The sequence below is a fragment of the Apodemus sylvaticus genome, chromosome 23 (genome assembly GCF_947179515.1).
Source record: "Apodemus sylvaticus chromosome 23, mApoSyl1.1, whole genome shotgun sequence".
In the NCBI taxonomy this organism is placed as follows: domain Eukaryota; kingdom Metazoa; phylum Chordata; class Mammalia; order Rodentia; family Muridae; genus Apodemus; species Apodemus sylvaticus.
Window position 1 is genome coordinate 20,184,235 of NC_067494.1, and position 19,343 is coordinate 20,203,577.

General features: G+C 43.3%; 1 long non-coding RNA gene across 1 annotated transcript; it reads right to left on the reverse strand.

Annotated features, from left to right (window-relative positions):
- Positions 1-3,292: 3,292 nt before the first annotated feature.
- LOC127674057 (uncharacterized) lies at positions 3,293-6,852 on the reverse strand. Its single transcript, XR_007975277.1, has 2 exons — positions 6,613-6,852; positions 3,293-3,426 (listed from the first exon to the last, which is right to left on the reverse strand). It is a non-coding gene; the product is annotated as an uncharacterized LOC127674057 (long non-coding RNA).
- Positions 6,853-19,343: the final 12,491 nt, after the last annotated feature.

Here is a 19,343-nt window from a genome sequence, read left to right on the forward strand (position 1 = left end):
AAGAGGTCGTGTGTGTGTGTGTGTGTGTGTGTGTGTGTGTGTGTGTAGGCAAGAGGTCATATGTGTGCCTGTGTGCAGAGGTGAGAGGGAATGTCAGCTGTTTCTCTCAGCTGCCACCTTAGTTTTGGACATAGGGTCTCTTACTGAACATGGGGCTCAGGAATTAGCTAGACCTGCTGACCAATGAGCCCCAGGAATCTTGCCTGCAGCCCCACAGCATTGCAGGCTTTCTACCTGGGAATCCAAACTCAGGTCCTCATGTTTGTGTAGCAAGCAACTGACTGACTAATCCATCGCTCCAGACCCCAATGTGATGCTTGATTCATGTGTATGCTGAGTAGTGATCAATTCTAGGTAACCGTCATACCCATCTTTAACAGAAATTGTTACAACAGAAGAAACATGAGAAATGGAAACGCAGAACAAGTAGAAAATGTAGCCAAGGGAAGACAGAGAGGCTTGAGTCTGTTTCCCCTTCTCCTTCACTTTGTTTTTGCAGTCAAGAAACCACCTCCTCCTGAAAGTCCCCAGATAAAAATATTTGCTTCCTCAATCTTGAAGCAGTGACTCATCTATTCTGCACAGCTGGCCACTTTCCTCTTCTCATGGTGCAAGTTCTTCTACAATGGACCAAAGACACTAGAACACAGGCTTTGGCTCAGAAGTCTAAGCCCAGGGAATTTGTTCTGGTGAATATGAGTTGGAAATATGTGAGATCAGGAAATGTCTGAGTCACATGTGGCCAAGCGTGAACCTGCTAGGTCAGGACACCTGGTTGAGAGTGTGGGGAGGACCTTCTTTGAGTTGGCTGACTTGTCTAAACCAGCAGTCCCCAGTGACAATCCACACTGGTGCAGCCTTACAGTTTAACATTGCGGGAACTATAAACTGCTTGTAGGAGCTTCCCACACTGCTAAGCAAAATGTGACACACAGTCTTAACTATTGCTACATGAGAAGCAAACACAGAGATCACTCAAGCCCCAGGGCAACTGCAGGACAAAACATTATGAGAAATGCAACCATCTTGTTCTAAAGTGTGACCCTCCCTTTGCTGGTAAACTGTTGAAAATAGTGTACCCCGAGAAACTGAAATGCCCCTAGGAAATCTCATTAGGAGAAGGAAAGGGAAGAAGCTTTTTGCCAGCCAGAGGAGGAACTTGTTTCCCTAAAAGAGATGATGGCAGATGGTTCTGACTTCTTATCAGACCACCTTACAGAGAAGCCTGGAGTTGAAACACTGTTGGACCATGATGGGTAGGATATGGACCAGAACTGCTTAGCTGTTTATATTTCTTGTCGTGTTTGGACCAAATCTCATGTCAGGGCCCTGAAGATGAACTTGGGGGAATCACAGGACCTCTTTTTCCTCATTCCCAGTTTGGCCACAATGAATTACTCTGTTTTCTCTGCTTTTGACTTTGTTTCTTCAGTTGGCTTGTTGTGATGGGCTAGCTGAGCATGGCTTTCTGAGGGCTACCAGAGGCCAGGCTCAACAGCAGTGTCACAAATGGGTCTTGGACCAAAGCCCAGTGCTGAGTACACTTCCAGGTTCCGATATGCTTGGGAAAAGGTGTCTTTCTCATGAAGCGTGAACAAATATAAAAGCCAAAATACACACCCTTTAACTATGTGGATGCAAACAGACAAACTGCTGTGATCATAAAAAAAGAAAGGGGTATAAGAAAATGTTCTATCGAAGTGTATGAGGTGTGGAGAAAAGGGGTGTCTGGGCAGGCCCATGCCAAGGCGTCCCTTCCCCCTGAGGGACCAGCCCCAGGGTCCCTCAGAACTCTGTTCTGTATAGTATAGAACAGAGTTTATTTAGGGCATGGGGAGGGGAGTTAAGAGTGTAGTAGAAGCCGGGTGGTGGTGGCGCACGCCTGTAATCCCAGCACTCTGGGAGGCAGGGGCAGGTGGATTTCTGAGTTCGAAGCCAGCCTGGTCTACAGAGTGTGTTCCAGGACAGCCAGGGCTACACAGAGAAACCCTATCTCGAAAACAACAACAAAACCAAAAACAAATCCAAAACAGCAATAAAAAAAAAAAAAAAAAGAGTGTGGTAGAGGCAGAAAAAGGCAGAGAGAGGGAGAGAGTAGAAAAGTAGAGAAGTAGAGGCCGGCCATGACAACGTGGAGAAAAGGGAGGAGGGAAGAGCCTAAGAGGACAGGGGGGAGGAGCCAAGCAGCCCCTTTTATAGTGGGCCAGGCCTACCTGGCGTTGCCAGTAACGGTGAGGAGGGGCACACCTGGCTGTTGCCAGGTGATTGTGGGGGTGGAGTCCAGCCAGAGTACAAACAATGGGATAACTTCCTTTCCTTAGTAGTCCACAGTGTTGGTCGTTGTCGCGGTAAATATTAAAAACTGCTCTGCGCTCCCAGTGGATGTGCACACGGCTCAGCACCCTCCCAAGAGCTCTGGATTCATGAATGGAAAACAGGGCACACACACAACCTTTATATTTAATATGCATTACTAGCTCAATGACTGGGCCCTTCCAACCCACCCCACTCCCAGCCCCTTATTCCCCTCGCCATGGCTAGCACACACGCCCCTCTGGTGTTCCTGAGTTAATAATTTTCTAAATCTATATTTTACCTTTGCTGCCCTGCTTCCTTCTGGACAGCGTTCCCACGGGGCCGCTTTCCCCCTGCACCTACGTTTCCGCCGTTTCACCCTCCTGCTCCTTCACAGCGGCATCTATCTTATACCCTCTCAAGGCAGACTTCCTTCTTCTTCCCTTCATGCCTTGTCCTGGAAATCTAAAAGTCCCACCTCTGGCTCTCTGCCCAGCCATTGGCCATTGGCAACTTTATTTCCCTATTAGAGCCACCTGGAGGCAGGTTTCCTTTAGCCTGTGTGCGGGACACTGCAAACAGGCTTTTAGGGTAACACGGTTAGAATGAGAACACCAGACTCTACAGGTCCTCTCTGCTACTTGTATAAAGGCTCAGTCTTAGGAGACCCTGAAATGGCCGCATAGCCCCTTCAACAACGTCCATATTCAAAATTAAGTCAATGTGTAATTTCAAAACCTCATAGACAAAAGCCAGGCAGAGGTTTGGACTTAATGCTTGGTGAGAAGAGCCGCTGTCAATGCTAAACACAGAAAATACTACACCCGACTGAGATGAGGAGAGATTAGCAGAAGAAAAGCACACACATTCATTTGTCAGAGATGCCTGACGTCTCGTGAGCACCTAACGATGCCAGGTGCTTAGAGCCACTCCCACGCCACACGTCTGCTAAGCTGAACAAAGCACACCGTGAACGTGCAACAAACCACACGGAGAATTAAAAGGTAAGTTATTTTATCAAAGGCTTTGCGGAACCCCACACCCCACATGACGACTTCTTGTCCTTAAAGGTAGGGTATCCACTTTTCCAGTGTAGGGAAGGTGCCTTTGAGATGAGAAGCTCATTTATACCTATAAGGAAAAGAAAATGAGCAGGGTGAGTTGGCTTGTGCCTGAAATTCCAGAACTCAGAAGATGAGGTAGAAGAATCACTATTGAAGTCAACTGGTACTGGAATGAGATGCTGCCTAGGCATGGGGGGGGGGGGGGGAAGGGGGTGGGCAGGTGGGGAGGGAGAAGAAAAAAAGAAGCATCAAGAAGTACAAACCACTTTTCTTTGCACCTGTTACTTTGCAAGTGTCTTTAACTGTAATAGCCAAACTATTAGAATACCATATTTTAACCCTTCCACGGTGGTGATAGGATAAGGAAGTTATTCCTGGAAAGAGAAGAGGAAGGACCAGACAAAGCCACAGTATCAGATGGCAGGCTGCCTCAGTGATCAACAGGAGAGTGAGTCCATGACCAACAGAACGGCCACAGACACATAGAGAAAGGAACAGAGACAAAGGGCACCATTTTGTAGGCCAAATAGCATCATTTGAGATTTATGTATTGATTTTGAATTTTTTAAAAAAATTCATATTGTACATTTATTTGTTTATTGTGTACGTGACTATATGTGTGTATATGTGCTACACATGCACATGTTCTACAGCCCACTTGTGGAAGTCAGAGGATAATTTGTGGGAGTTGATTTTCCACCATACCACATGGGTCCAGGCGCTTGAACTTAGATTATCAGGCCTGGCAGTAGGTGCCTTTGTAGACTGAACCATCTTGCTACTTCCGAAGTTTCTGTTAGCCACATAAAATAAATATAAAAGGATAAAGAAATAACTGAAGTTAATATTGATCAGCTATTTTATTGAAATAAACAGAGAGAAATGTAATTTTATAATATTATGGGAAGGTTTTGCCTTCTTCTTTGGTACAAAGTGATCTTGAGACAGATATATTCATCAAACTCATAGCACATGGTTATTTGGCTTGCCATGTTGGTCAGGGGTCATGGGTAGTGAGTGGTTACCATATTAGAAAGTGAAAATTTAGACTATTACATCCTTTGCATTCTCAGCTGTGGGCCTGGTAAAACTTACTAATCTCCGAACCCTAATAGTTGACCTTTAAAAGTAGATTGCAGTTGCTTTGGTAAAAATACCTTGGTGAAAGAAACTTGAGAAAGAAAGGGCTTCTTTGAGCTCACAGTTCCAGGTTACTGACTATCACAGCAGGGGACTCAAAATGGCAGACACTGGAAGGAAGAGGCCACTTATATCTGTAGTCAAGAGCGGAGAGCGATATATAAAGCTTGTGTAAGCAACCAACTAATAGCCTGTTTGACTTCCGGCCCACTCTACAAGATGGAACCCACCCAACATTGATTGCATAACCAAGAGCCTGGGACTAGACAGCCCAGGGACTTAAGGTCAAGCCAAAACTGGTCTGAAAAGGAAAAAATAGAGAAAGTGATGAAATAACTTCTGATGACACTCTGCTGTGCTTACAGATGAGTGTCTTCTCAGCGTCATCAGAGAGGCTTCCTCCTGCAGCAGACAGAAACAAATCCAGAGACCCTCAGCCAGAGACTACGCAGACAGAGAGAAACCTTGGAACATTCAGCCCTAAATGGGATATCTCCATCAAATCCGTCCCCTCAGAGTGAGAGAACCTCACATAGGAGAGGGCAGAAAGAGTGTAAGAGCCAGAGGGCACCACGGAAACAAGACTATCTAAACAAACACGATCAAAGCTCATACGAATCATAGAAACTGAGGGGACACAGAACAGAGCCTGCATGGGTCCTCGGCATATGTGTTATGTCTTCTAGTGTTTTTATGGGAGTCCCCAGTGTGTGAGCGAATGAATCTCTCGTCCTTCTCTTTGGCTCCTTTCCTGCTGCTTAGTTTGTCTTGTCCAACTTCCATGCCATGGCTTTGTTTTATCTTATTTTATTTCGGTATATTTTTAAATGTATGAATGAATGATTGAATGAATGAATGAATGAATGAATACCTAGTTACTAGAGTAATGGCTAACAACTGAATTCCTGTTATACCTGCTTGCCGCGGTGGCCCAGTGATGTCTGTAAAAATGATATTTTACAGACAGAGGCGGAAAAGAAATGCCTCCTGGGAAGAACGGAACTCTCTGGAAGCTGTGGAAGCTGATAATCTCACCTGGCAATCTACTGTACTCTCTTACTTTCTGGCTATTTAAGATGAGGCCTTAGTTCCCAAGTAGCAGTTTGCCCTGACTTCTTCCTTTTTCTCTCTTCACCAGGATTCCTAAGGTTGATAATCCAGTCTTTGAAGTCACTCACTGACCGCCAAACCCCGTTTTAGAATTTCAGTGCTTTGCCTCATAGTTGTTTACATAATTACTACCTTCCAACTACATGCAGGTTTTTATGGCTGTGCATATGTGTATGAGGATGGCTCTGGCACTCTGGTACTGAAAGCATGGATTAAGTCAGGAAGTTTTGTTTTACAAGGTAGAAGGCTAAATGTTAGATAAGGATTTCTCACAAGAACTTGTTAAGACCCAGGTGGTATAAGAAACTTCAAACTCTTTGAAGGTTTACTGTAAACTATGAGTGACTCTGTATTCTAATCAGGAAGTTTGATGGCATCTGTAAATTGATCTTCTGTATCTGTTACTTGAGAAACTTTGTTCCTGATTGATGTTGCATTTCCTTGTACCAAATGGCTATGATAATTGTGCCTGCCCCACTGGCTACATCTTTTGAAATGATAATACCAACTCTTCCTGTATAAAAATCCTTGCCTTATAGCTCCAAAATACATTCAGTTCAAACCGCCTCTGTGTGTGCGTGGTTTGTTCTGTCTGTCATCTCAGCCAGACCTGTGCCTTCCTGGACCAGAGGACCCTGGCTATCCCTAAGCAGACCCACGGTCTGTAACACCTGCTGGAAGAGGGAAAATCAGTTTTCCCAATGGAGTGACATGAAGTAGGTCAACCATCTCAGGGTAGGACTCATATTCAACAGTTGACCAGCATTGTGGGAAATATTAAAAACGAACAGCAAGTTCCCGTGCTATACCCAACTACTCTCAGCCCCGGTGGTCTCACCAGCCAGTTCTTATCTCCTGGAGACTTTCTGATTCAGAGCTCCAAAAATCTCTCCACCCAGCTCCCTAAGTTCCCACTGGCGGGTCACTACTATGCCAGCCCCATGCTTCAAATCCCCCACGGCCTTTGTGGTGTACCTCCGGCAAACCCACACTGCCACCATACCTTTCTCTCTTGAATCCAGATGAGCCACCACATGAAGGAAAATACCACACAAACTTAGTTCAGAAACAACAGTAACTCAATCACTGGATGCAACAGCTAAAATCCTAATCTTGCAAGCCTTATTAAATCTAAATCCTCCAGAGGCGAATCCTGACAAATCTGCCATTGAAGCCAGGAGACACTAGTAGCTACATCTTGTCCTCAAGCTATCCCAGTCCAAAAAGGGACTCCCTCTCTCCTGTTTCCTCTGTTCAACCCGGAAGTTCCCCTGTTCAACCCAGAAGTCCTGCCTACTTACCCAGTGATTGGTTCCTTTATTCACTAGGGGGTGGTTCATAAGAAGTCACCCGAGTCAGTGACTCATTCTTCATTTGCAGCACCCCCTCCCCAGAGCAGAATTAGCATCAAAATACAAGCAACCCCAGGGCTATTCACAACAGACCAGCATATAATGGACTCTAGAGTTTTCCCCATGTGTGCTTTTATTTCATTACAGTTCAGTTGGATTTTTTGTTACTGTTTTGTTTTCTTGTTTCTTTTTTTTTTTTTAAGAAAGAATTTAAAGTTGATTGGGTGGGGAGAAGGAGTGTATCTGGAACACTTGGGGGAGGGGATAAATATGATCAATACATATTTAAACTTAAATTTTGTTTTAAATAATAAAGACATAATAAGATAAATATAATAATATAATAAAATAAAGATATTAAAAACCAAGGTGAAAGAAAAATAAATAGATATGTAAACCATAGTGAAAAGAAAAATATCACCTCAATAAAAGCAACTTAAGAAGAAAGGGTTTGCTTTAGCTCTTAATTACAGGTCATGGGTCTACGGGAGCAGGGAAGTCATAGGAGGAGGAGCTTGAAAGAATTAGCCACATTAAAGCCACAGTCAAGTGCAGAAGGCAATGAGTTAATGAACCTGCTCAGTTCATTCTTTCTTACTCTTGCACAGCTCAGGAAAACCTAAGGAGGAATGGTGCCACCCACCCTGAGAGCATTTTCCCATGTCAATTAACGTAATCAGTATAACTCACTGTGAGCTATGGTGATACAATATTATGAAAATATTTCTTACATTCTAAGAGAGTGTAACTTTTGCTGGAACTTCTAGCTAGAGTTAATAATATACCCTGAGGTCACTTAAGATTTAAAGCTACTGTATGTTCAGTCTGTTTATTTAACCTTCTTTCTTTCTTTCTTTCTTTCTTTCTTTCTTTCTTTCTTTCTTTCTTTCTTTCTTTTTTCTTTCTTTCTTTTCTTTTCTTTTTGTTTGTTTGTTTGTTTGTTTGAGACAGGGTTTCTTTCTGTAGCCCTGGCTGTCCTGGACCTCATTCACCAGGCTGGCCTCAAACTCAGAAATTTACCTGCCTCTGCCTCCCAAGTGCTGGGATCAAAGGTGTGTACCACCACTGCCTGGCCTTATTTAACCTTCTTTTAAGACAGCAGTTTGCAACCCTTTGGAGGATGAAAGATTCTTTCACAGGAGTCACAAGTCAGATATCCTGCATATCATGTACTTAATCATGACTCATAATTGGCAAAATTACAGTTATGAAGTAGCAACAAAAATAATTTTATGGTTGGGGTTCACCACATCATGAGGAATTGTGTTAAAGGGTCGCAGCATTGGGAAGATGAGAACCACTGTTTTAAGAAAACAATGTAGTTGTTAACCTTACTTGGTTTGTATTTCCCATGTAATCAACTTTTAGAACCTAAGCTAATGCATAGCTGTAATGTCATGTACTCAGAGTTCATGACCGATTCACTTAATCCTTGCAATTATAAACACGCCCACAATCAAACCTGGTCTAGAAGACCCTTCATTGAGACGTTCTTCCCAAGTAGTTCTAGAATGCATCAGGTACACAAAACTAACAGTCACTGTGTCCAATCTACTTTTTGTTCTAAAATATTCCACTTAGAGAAGAGCCTGTTCCTGTAAACTCAATCTAAGGTAATATTTACAGTGAGTGTTTATGCCAAGAAAACCACAACTTTAACTCACTAACCCCCTCCCGACAAATTGACGCACACATTTCAAACCACAGAGACGAAAAACATATCCTTTTAAGTAATAAAGGGTAATGATTAAAACTTAACACCTTCTAAGAAGGAAACTCTTTGATGTTGATATTTAAACTTCTAGACTTACATTTAAATCCTCTGTAAGGTTTGACAGGGAGGAAACATTAAAGTAAAATGTTATTTTCATAACTTAAATTTGATACAGTCATCATCACCACCGCAATCATTTTTGTAATGAAACTGCTAAGTAACGAGTCATTTCTAAGAGGAGACTGGGCACAGACAGCACTGGCTGCAGAACTGAGATTCAGATTTTTCTTCGCACAGCCGGACACGGAGCCTGGGTCCTACAAGGCGCGATCATAACACACTTTGCTTGCTTTTCTCAGCTTCAGTAATCTGCTGCTTGCCTCTGAGACTGCCCACCTTTGTACAGCGATATGCCTGGGTCATATGTCAAAGCCACACACTGTACATAGATGTCCTTCCTGCCAATTTACCCTTTTCATGACACCTTACCTCCCAGCACAAGATGTCACTGGGTAGTCTGACATGTGCTGCCAAGCCTGCCCTGGAAACCTGGCTGTGTTCCAGGACCTGGTTCTTTCCTTAGCTCACTCAGACATGATCCTTCAGAACTGCAACAGGATGCTGCAGCAGGAGGATTCTGGAGCAGGCAGCTTCTAGGCAGGAGCTGTATCCTCAGCCCACCTCGAGTCTCCAGCCTACACACTTCTAGTCCTGAACCGAAATGCTGGTCTTTAGGCTCTCCAGCCTGCTGTTAATTCCTGCAGAGATGACCTTGCCAGAGACTATGGTCATGTCAGCTAATTACATAAAGTCTCTTTCCTCTCCTCTCCTCTCCTCTCCTCTCCTCTCCTCTCCTCTCCTCTCCTCTTCCTTCCTTTCTTCTCCCCTCCTCTCCTCTTCCTTCCTTTCTTCTCCTCCCCTCTCCTCTCCCTTCCCCTCTCTTCCCTTCCCCGCTCTCTACACACTAAGCAAGTGTTATAACATGAAGCTGCATTCCCCCATTCCACTCTCCACATGTATTTACACATGCATCCCATTGGCTCTGCTTCTCTGGAGATCACTGACTTATAAAACCATGCTTAATATATGACAAATTTATCTGGCAATGTAATGGACTTAGCTACTATTTATATTTTGTTGAGCCTCAAAAATCCATCCTGAGCAGGTTGGTTGGATTCCTTTATTGTGTGGTGTGCATGAGGTTACAACTTTCATATGCATAGATCAATGGTGATAGTTGACTTTTAAGTTGCTCCTTTCCCTCAGTTTGTATCTCCAGAAAAAACGGTGTTGGAAACTGTAGATATTTGGGGTATCTATTCTGATGTCAGCAGGAAAGAGGAATCTCGTGGCTACACTGATTCTGCAATCCACCTTGTGATCATGGGGGAAGTGTGCCTTAAGACAAGGAAGGACAGAGAAACATGGAAAAAGCACATCAGTTTCTGTGAACCAGAAAGTCCTTAGTCCTTATACCAAATCCCTGGATTGTAGCCCATCTGATGTCATAAGCTCATTCCAAAGAGTGATGGGTTTGAACACAGGCTCATTCTCAGTGTGGCTTTTGCCTGGCATTTCAGCACTGCCATGTCACTGAGCAGTGGCCTTTACAGAATTCTTTCTCTACAGCAAATGTTCTTGATCCTGTAACCTTTGTCTGTTCAAGCTCATCCACTCTCTCATTTCTCTTCAGAAATACAGCTCTGCCCACTACAAAGGCAATTAGCAGGGTGGCCAACCCTGTTTAAAAAAAAAAAAAAAGACAACAGACTCCCTCCACTCATACCCTCCAGACCCTAACCTTGTACTGTCATCTAACAGATAGCGTGGGAGATGCGTACTCCTAGAAAAGAGACAGCACTCACTTGGCCAGTGGTCATTTTCCCACCACCTGTAGTTTTCTTATTTGCATCGAAAGCCAGCTTTGTTAGTTCAATCTTTTGGGTGCTAAGATGCAGGGATGTAAGGGACTAAAGCTAAAAGGATTTTTTTGGGGGGGTGGCAATCTATTGAAGAAAGAAGAAATGATGGCAATTTCATCATGTGGAAGACTGCTGTACCAGCAAAAATGACAACCAACCCGTGCCAGCTCCTCTACACTTCCTTCCTTCCTTTCTTTCATCATTTCTTCCTTCCTTCCTTTTTTCATCATTTCTTTCTTTCTTCCTTTCTTTCTTTCTCTTTTTTCTCTTTCTCTATTTCTCTCTTCCTTTCTTCCTTCCTCTATCCTTCCTTTTATCCTTCCTTCCTTTTATTCTTCCATCCATCCTTCCTTTTGTCCTTCCTTCATCTGTCTTTCCATCCTTTCCTTCTCCTTCCTTCTTTCCTCCCTCCCTCCCTCCCTCCCTCCCTTCCTTCCTTCCTTCCTTCCTTCCTTCCTTCCTTCCTTCCTTCCTTTCTTCCTTCCTTCCTTCCTTCCTTCTTTCCTTCTTTCATGAGTTAGAGACTACCAGAGGGCCATCAGCAGTCTCCATTCCCTATAGAAACAGAACTACTCACTCTCAACAACAGACAGTTCAGTTTTTCACCCCAGGGAGGTGGCCCTCCAGACTTTGGTCTCACTGTGGGCTCCCCCATGGTGACGTGGAGGATCTCAGAGGATATTTGCTCCTCCCTGGTGTAACTCACACCCATCTCTGTACTATGTTCCTGCATTCCAAGTACAGACAGAGCTGATTATTTAAAGACTTATTATGACTCAGGGCCTATTTAAATCTCATGATCTTTTTATGATATGTAGGAGGTGGTCTATTACCAGGCTGGTAATCTTGGACTATCACAAAGGTTCTTTTCTGAAGCAAATTTGTTATTGTTTCTTTTTTCTATTTATCTTTTTCTAGACAAGATTTCTCTGTATGGTCTTGGTTGTCCTGAAATATGATCTGTAGACCAGTTGTTTTGTTTTGTGTTCTCGTTGTTGTCATTGTTGTTGCTGGGTTTTGTTTTTTGTTTTGTTTTGTTTTGATTTTGGTTTTAAAAGCTCCTCCTTCCCCTCCTCACCCCCCCTCCCGCCATGTTTTGTTTTGTTTTGAGAAAAGGGTTGTTGTTGTTGTTGTTGTTCAGGTTGAGCATGAATTTGTGAACTCAAACCAGCCTTCCTATCTCACCCTCCTGAACAACTAAACTACAAATAGGCATCTCAACACCTGGCTCATTACATTTTGGTTTTTAAACTATTTTTATAGTTGTCTACCAAACTGTGAATGTATTTCAATCTGAACTGAATGTCTGAGAAATTAGGTGGAGGGGTAGTCCTTGATTTGCGGGCAATACAAAAGTTGAAAAAGACACAAGCCAAAAGTGTCACCTGACAGCTCCTTGTCACATGTAGTGACTGAAATGTTATGCAGTAAGCCTCCTTTTCAAACACACTTTTCTTCTGATTCTAAAGGAAGCATGAAGTTTAAAGGTCTCGGGCTTTTCTAACACTATTTGGCAGTTGCTAGGAGCCCAAGGTGAGAGGAGAAACTGGTTTCGAGATAAAGCTCAAAGGTTCCTTCCTATTGCAAAGGATTTCCTGAGCACTCCCAGCCTGTTGGGTTAGAAGTGATCACCAGAGGTGGGGCTAGCTTCTGCTGCAGCAAATCTTCCACTTTATAAATCTCTCTCTCTCTCTCTCTCTCTCTCTCTCTCCCCAGAACTGCCAGGACACAATATTAATGTGTTTTCCCAGATAATAAGTGTCCACACAGACAAAACTGCTTTCAGTATACTTTAGACTAGCTAGAATTGCCTTCGCTTGGCCCTCTGATCTCAAGTCAACAGTTATATTAGAAATCATATGTTCACACAAACTCAGTGTAGTAATTCTGTCTTAGAGGTCAATGTGTTGATGTATGTAGAGGCTTAGATCCTGTAGAAATTTATTAGGAGAAGAAAAGCCATACAAACTGAAGTCTGTGAGTTCTTATGCTGTCTGGTGATGTGGGTGGTTGGATAGAACCTGGTTTAGATAACAAGGGTGCGTTCTAACAGTAATAAACTGGAAGGATCTTAGCAATGTCTGTTTGTTCAAATTCTGCACTTTGTCCTTGTGCCTGCCGATTCGAGGATAGTCTTTTCCAATAGACAGCAAAAATCTAATTCTGAAATGAGAGTCTATGGCTTCAGCAGGTCAGAGAATTTCTCATGGTCTACACCAAAAGAGAAGGGCAGGAAGTCACAGAGTACTTCCTGCTTACTGTTTCCTCTTTCCTCAAATGCCAAAACCCCACAGTTGCCCTGTCCTGAACCCAGTCAGTGGAAAATGCCTAAAACAAAAATCAAAGAAGTAAGATAAATAAAGAGATATGTAACAAGACTGCAAGGTGACCCAGGAGCTCCTTTACAAGAATGACAGGCCACAAAGAAGTGGTTTTATATTCTGCACAATCAAGATTTTTGAAAAAGTTTACTGAAATGTATGGCATGAGGCTCAAAATTGAGAGTGATTAGAATTTCAGAGCCATTGACCTCTTCTCCAAAGGTATTTACATTTTTTGTTAAGGGTCGGAGAGAATGAACCCTCAGGACCACAGACACCTGATAGATATGAAGCTCGAGGCTCTGGTCTTTGTGAAGAAATTTATTTAGACTTATGACCCTAAGCAACTAGGCCTTTCCTTCTTCATATTTCCAATTTGTTTATACTAAGGAAGAAAAGATTTTTTTTAATGTCCCAAAGAAAGTTGGTACCTCTTAGATATAAACACTCAGGCTGTCCTTGGAAGATGCTCTTGCCTGCCATAGGCAGTTAGAAGGTTAAGGGTGACAGCTGACAAGATGAGCTAAGAATAACAGCACACATTTGTATCCACTAGTGGGCTGAGGCAGGAGGATTATGAGTTTGGGGATAGTCCAATTTTATGGCAGGCTTTGTCTCAATAGCAAACAAAGGACAAAAGAAAGCCTTTTATTTGCTACATAAGAAAAAGTGTCCTTTAGAAACCATCAGTTGGCATTCAATAGTAATAATAGAAATATTAAAATAGTAAATAGTAATATAGATATTAAAAACTAAGCAAGAATACATGTCTTCCTACTCTCTGTTGACTGAATAAAACAGGTCTCTTGTTTGACCCAATCACCAAACTGCTAATGTAACTAAGAAAAGGTATGCCCCAGATTTGAAAAACTGTCCCATCATGATTTGGGAACAGTTCAAAGACTCTTTCGCTCAGGGAAAAAAAAATGAATTAATCGCTACTTTCCTTTTAAGCCTCCCACTCGCCAACACCTCTCCTGAGAATTCATTCTTCGGCTGGTTAAAAACCATTTTAATGTCAAAGCATCTGTTTGGAGTGTCAGTCCCAAAGTTATCAAATGCTGATGTCAGTTTCATTATGACCAAAAGCTGTGTAAAAGCACCTGCCTAGAGAACACAAAACAATTTGCAAAGGGGTTGGTGAAATGAAGAGCAGAGAGAAACTTTAAAGTTTTGCAAATCAGAGCAGCTCTAGCTGGAATGAAGCTGACTGTCTAACAGCAGTAAGAAGGTAGTGGGCACAAGAGTGCTGACTTCCCTTCTTGGCATGGAGACTGGAGTGGGGGGTGGAGGGGTATGCACTGAAACAGGAAGTCCTGGGGCCTGGGGACAGACTGTGCTTCCTTAGGCTGCTCAGTTCTTTTTAGAAACACTTTTTTTTTTTTCAACCCAGTATTTTGAGTGACGCTGAGAACAGGCTTCTCAATGTGCGTGGTTCTTTTGGAAGACTGACCATCACACGGGGCTGGAAATTATGCACAGTGGGCTCCTGTAACTGCAAAAGTCAGACACTCCAGGTGACACGGGGTGATGTAAAGATATATGAGAAGGTCAGAAGAGAAACGTGACCAGTGAGCTAGTCCCAGGGAGTTCAAAGTAGACAGTGGTCCCACCAAGCCTTGCAGCTGCCACTGCTCCTAGACCCAAAGGTCTTGTATTTACCCTCACCTCAAACAAGGGATGGTCTTTGTTTGTTGGGAGCAGGTCCCACAGAGGCAGAGTTGATGAGGAATGAGCAAAGGAGTGAATGAATGTTGTGGGGTGTGGGTGGGGTGGGAGAAGGAAGGGTGTGTGGGAGGGGTGGGGGGCTGAGGAAGTGGGGTGGAGGGTGGGGGTGGAGTGATGGGGTGGGGTCTTGAATCCTCACTAACTGGCAGTCAGAGTGCTTCTTTATTTATACAGAACTCCGATAGATTCATGTTGTTCCAAAACATAAATTACTTGATTTTTGTCTCCGTGTTTCAACTTCCTCTTGGTCATAAGTTTAGTCAATATCAATAAACCATGACAAAACAGAGTTATCTTTTGCAATTAGTTTTCCTCATTAACCCCATAACCCAATTTTTAAGAACTTAGGGATATATTTTGCCAAAAAGTGACAGCCCATCATCAGGCTGGTAGCTCTTGCAGTTTCAAGGGCACACTACACAGAAAGTTTTCAAGCCAGCCTGGGCACATCGCCATGTCCCAAGCAGTGTACTATCAACTTTTAGTGGTCAGAGTGCTAATTGTCATTAGGCCTAAGGAAAATCTTCAGTCCCAAGATGCTGCAGTCATTATCTAATTTCTGAAATAATACAATGTTTATGTTTTATATAATTTTGTAGAATTTATGTACATCTCTAACCTTTGCATTCTTTTGTTCCTTTGTCATACAACAGCACAGTGTCCCTGAATGGGCCAACTTTTCTAAGAAAGGGGGATCTTAATACTTAAGTCTCTTGTTATTTTTTTCCATACATTTTTTTGTCCATTAGTAAAAGTCCCTGTGTAGGGCAGGATTAACTACAACCAATCTAACTTTGTTGCTGTGTCTTTTCCTTGAGGGGCATACCATGTGTCGCTCCCAATCTTGTATAGTACTAAATCACCTGAGCCTGTGCTAGGAAGAAGCTTTAAATCTGACCTGCTGCCTAATCCTCTAGCCAGCTGAATCTTGTTTACTTTTTAAGCTGATTTTGTTCTGATTATCTTGTTCCTGAGTAAGTATGGGGCAGATGTTCCGAAGGTATCTTGGAGTCAGAGACTTATAAGGAGATTTCTGATGTTTCTTAAGTCTCAACCTCCAGGGAGTAAGGAAGACATTTAAGTAGGACCAGATAAGGATAACTACCTAAAAAAGGGAGAGATGTATGCTCAAAACTTTCTTGGGGAGCTAAGAAGCAGTACTCCTAGGAGACTGCATGAATGATACATTAGAAATTTCTCATCATTCAAATGTCCCCAAGTTGTACAAATATTGAAAGCCACCCACGTATGCAACGCGTGGAGATCAGGACCAAAAGGAAGAGATGGCACTATGGCAATCACATCATGTGGCTCAGTTTTGCTGGACTTTGTAGAGCAGCTGTGCCTAATGACTTCTGCCACTGTTGGCATTACATATATCTATGCCACTGGGCTAATTGTTTTTTCTTCTGTGCTTAAATGGTAGCCTCTCCTTCTGTGTTTTCTTCAGTGCTGTGGTTTATACACCAACTCTCTCTCCAAAAGAGAACTTACTTAGGATAGCCTGACATTGAGTGATAAAAATTAAGCACAATGAACAGAAAATCAACTTGGCAATGGTTTCAACCAACAAGCATCTATTTATCTCTCCATGGAAAACACACAGAGAGGTAAATGGTTATAGACATTGGCTCACCAGCTCACCAGCTCACCAGCTCACCAGCTCACCAGCTCAGTGCAAACATTAATGAGTTGGGATTGCAGTATCCACAATCTTCCAGTTGTGTGGTGTGTGTATGTGCACGTGTGTACATGTGTGTGTGCAGTGTATGTATGTGTGCAGTGTGTGTGTGTGTGTGTGTGAATGTTATTTTTATTCTCTAGATGTAATTGTCATCTCAGACTTACTGCTGAATAAGCTCGTCCTTCTAGTCCTTTCTGAACTCTGGCTGGCTGGTTCAACTCAGCTGTTGTGTCTCAAAACTCTTCTCCTCTCCAAGCTGACTGATTTAAACTTACTTCTCAGCTTAGCCTCCAACTAATTCCAGCAATTGGCTCTAAACCTTTGGCTCCTTCTGGTTCCTTATCTCATTCTGTCTTTACCCATGTCTAGTTTGTTCTCTCTGCAGCCTGAATCTGTAAAACTGTACTGCCTCTCTCTCTCTCTCTCTCTCTCTCTCTCTCTCTCTCACACACACACACACACACACACACACTCATTCTGACAAATCTTTCTCTGATTCATCACGTTGTCTGCCACTCAAGCAGACCTCACTTTCAAGCATGGCTGTTTCCTTCCACAACCTAACCTTTCCTACCTTGTTTGAGATTAAGGGTAAAGGTGTGTCTGTATCCCAGCTAGATCCAATCTCTTACCAGATAGCTATGTTGCTGGATTAAAATTCTTCTAAGTGTGTGTGTGTGTGTGTGTGTGTGTGTGTGTAAATATAGGCAAGTATGTATGTGCTCATTTGGGTATGCAAGTGAAGATGCGTGTTTGTTCACTAGCATAGAGAAGCCAGAGGTAGACTTTAAATGGCTTCCTCAATAACTGTATTTTTTGAGACAGGGTCACACTGAACCTTGAGCTCCTGGGTTTGGCTAAGCTGACTATCCAAAGAGCTTCAGAGATCTGCCTTTCTCCTTCCCCAGCCCACCATCGCGCTGGTGCTGCAGAGCTGCCTTGCTGCACCTGGCTTTCTATGTGGATTCTGCAGACCTGAATCCAGTCCTCATGCTTGTGAAGCTGGCACTATCTCCCCAGTTGCATGAACTTCCATTCCTAGCTGTCGATTTTTTTTCTTCTTCTCAAACTTTCTGTGTTAGGATTTCGTACGTCCACCGCCGTCACTGTCCACACATTCAAAGCAGGAAACCAGAAAAGGGTCCAGCCGGGCATGCTTTCTTGTTGTACCTTCTCTCTCATAATGCTCCCTAGTCGTGCACATGCAGAGTTCGGTCAAAATAAAGTCACATTACCACGCTTAACTACACCTAAGGTTGGAAAAGCAGTAATGAGCTTTCACAGCTGCAGTAGCAAGAAATCTGTGAGATGGGAGATTGGGAAGAAACTCTTTGAAGTGAGTTAACAACGGGGTGGGCCTGACATGTGCCGGGGGGCACTCAGCAACTGTCTGTGTAGTCCTCTAAGAGGAATTGAATGTTAGGTGTCTGGTCTCAGAGAAGCCCAGGACAAGGCTCACTCAGAACCCATGGCTCCTCCCTTCACTTCTCACCCCACCCCCGACCTAAACCTCTCTAGCCTAGAGGCTGGACCTCACTTCCCTTTGCCCTGCTTCTCTTTTCTATCTAAAACAGCCATTTTGGCCATGTGCTCTCTTGGTCTTCTCTGGGTTCTTTTCTCCCTCCCTCTTGGCCTCTTGGCTCCTGGTTGACTTTTGTTTGGCCTTTTGGATTCTTGATCTCTTGTTCTCTGTCTCCTCTCTTCCTCAGCTTGCCCTTCTATCCCTCCTCTCTTCCACTCTCTCTTTGCCCATCTCTTCCTCCTCTCATGGCCTGGTTTGGTCTAGACCCTGCCAGACGTCTCTTCCTGATCTCTCCCTGGTGTCTACACTAAAACCCTTCTCCTCCTATACATAGGAGCCATCATGTCCTGGTTTTCATTCAGATAACGGACTTTGAGGCGGGGCCAATGGGACACAATCACACATCAGCATGGCAGATGAGACGGGGAGGCAGAGAAAAAACAAATCATGCTATTCTTAGTATCGGTCTGGTATGTAAACACTTGGGATTCCCATCAAAGACCTGGTTATAGTGTAGCCAACCAGAAATTAAATTTTGTATGCTTTCACCTATATCTCTCTGTAAGCCTGGTTTTTTTTTTTTTTTCTTTTGTCTATTTGCTAAAGACTAATGGGTTGGTAGACACTTGTCTAGGGGTAGGAGATGTGCCAGTGAGGGAGTCAGTTTTTCTTCCAGTAGTAAAAAGAGATGACTGAAAGAACATGTGTGTTACACATTTACCCACGTGTGAACTTCTTAAATCTCTGTACTGGCTGGTTTTGTGTGTCAACTTGACACAGGCTGGAGTTATCACAGAGAAAGGAGCTTCAGGTGGGAAGTGCCTCCATGAAATCCAGCTGTGGGGCATTTTCTCAATTAGTGATCAAGGGGGGGGGCTGTGGGTGGTGCCATCCCTGGGCTGGTAGTCTTGGGTTCTATAAGAAAGCAAGCTGAGCAAGCCAGGGGAAGCAAGCCAGTAAGAAACATCCCTCCATGGCCTCTGCATCAGCTCCTGCTTCCTGACCTGTATGAGTTCCAGTCCTGAATTCTTTTGGTGATCAACTACAATGTTTCCACAGACCCTTTCCTCCCCAACTTGCTTCCTGATCATGATGCTTGTGCAGGAATAGAAACCCTGACTAAGACAATCTCTTATTAAGCACCCCCCTTTGTGCTCCTACAACCCTGATGCATTCTTTGGCGATTACAAACACAATTTCAATAATTGTGGCGATCATGTCCCCCTATATTTATACATTTTGTGAAAAACATAATGTATATATAATACATGTGCTTCGAGAATATATAATTTATAGTGAGCTCTCTAGATGGTGATAAACACTATAGCAAAGATAAGGGTCTGTGTGGAGACAGAGGCCCGGGGAAGCGTGCAGGATTAAGGGGATTTCCCTCCATTAAAGTCTAGACATAATATATAGACTGATGGAGAGAATGCCGAACTCTATGCTGTAGCTGCAGATTCTCAAGCCCTCTGCTTTAAAGCAGAAGGA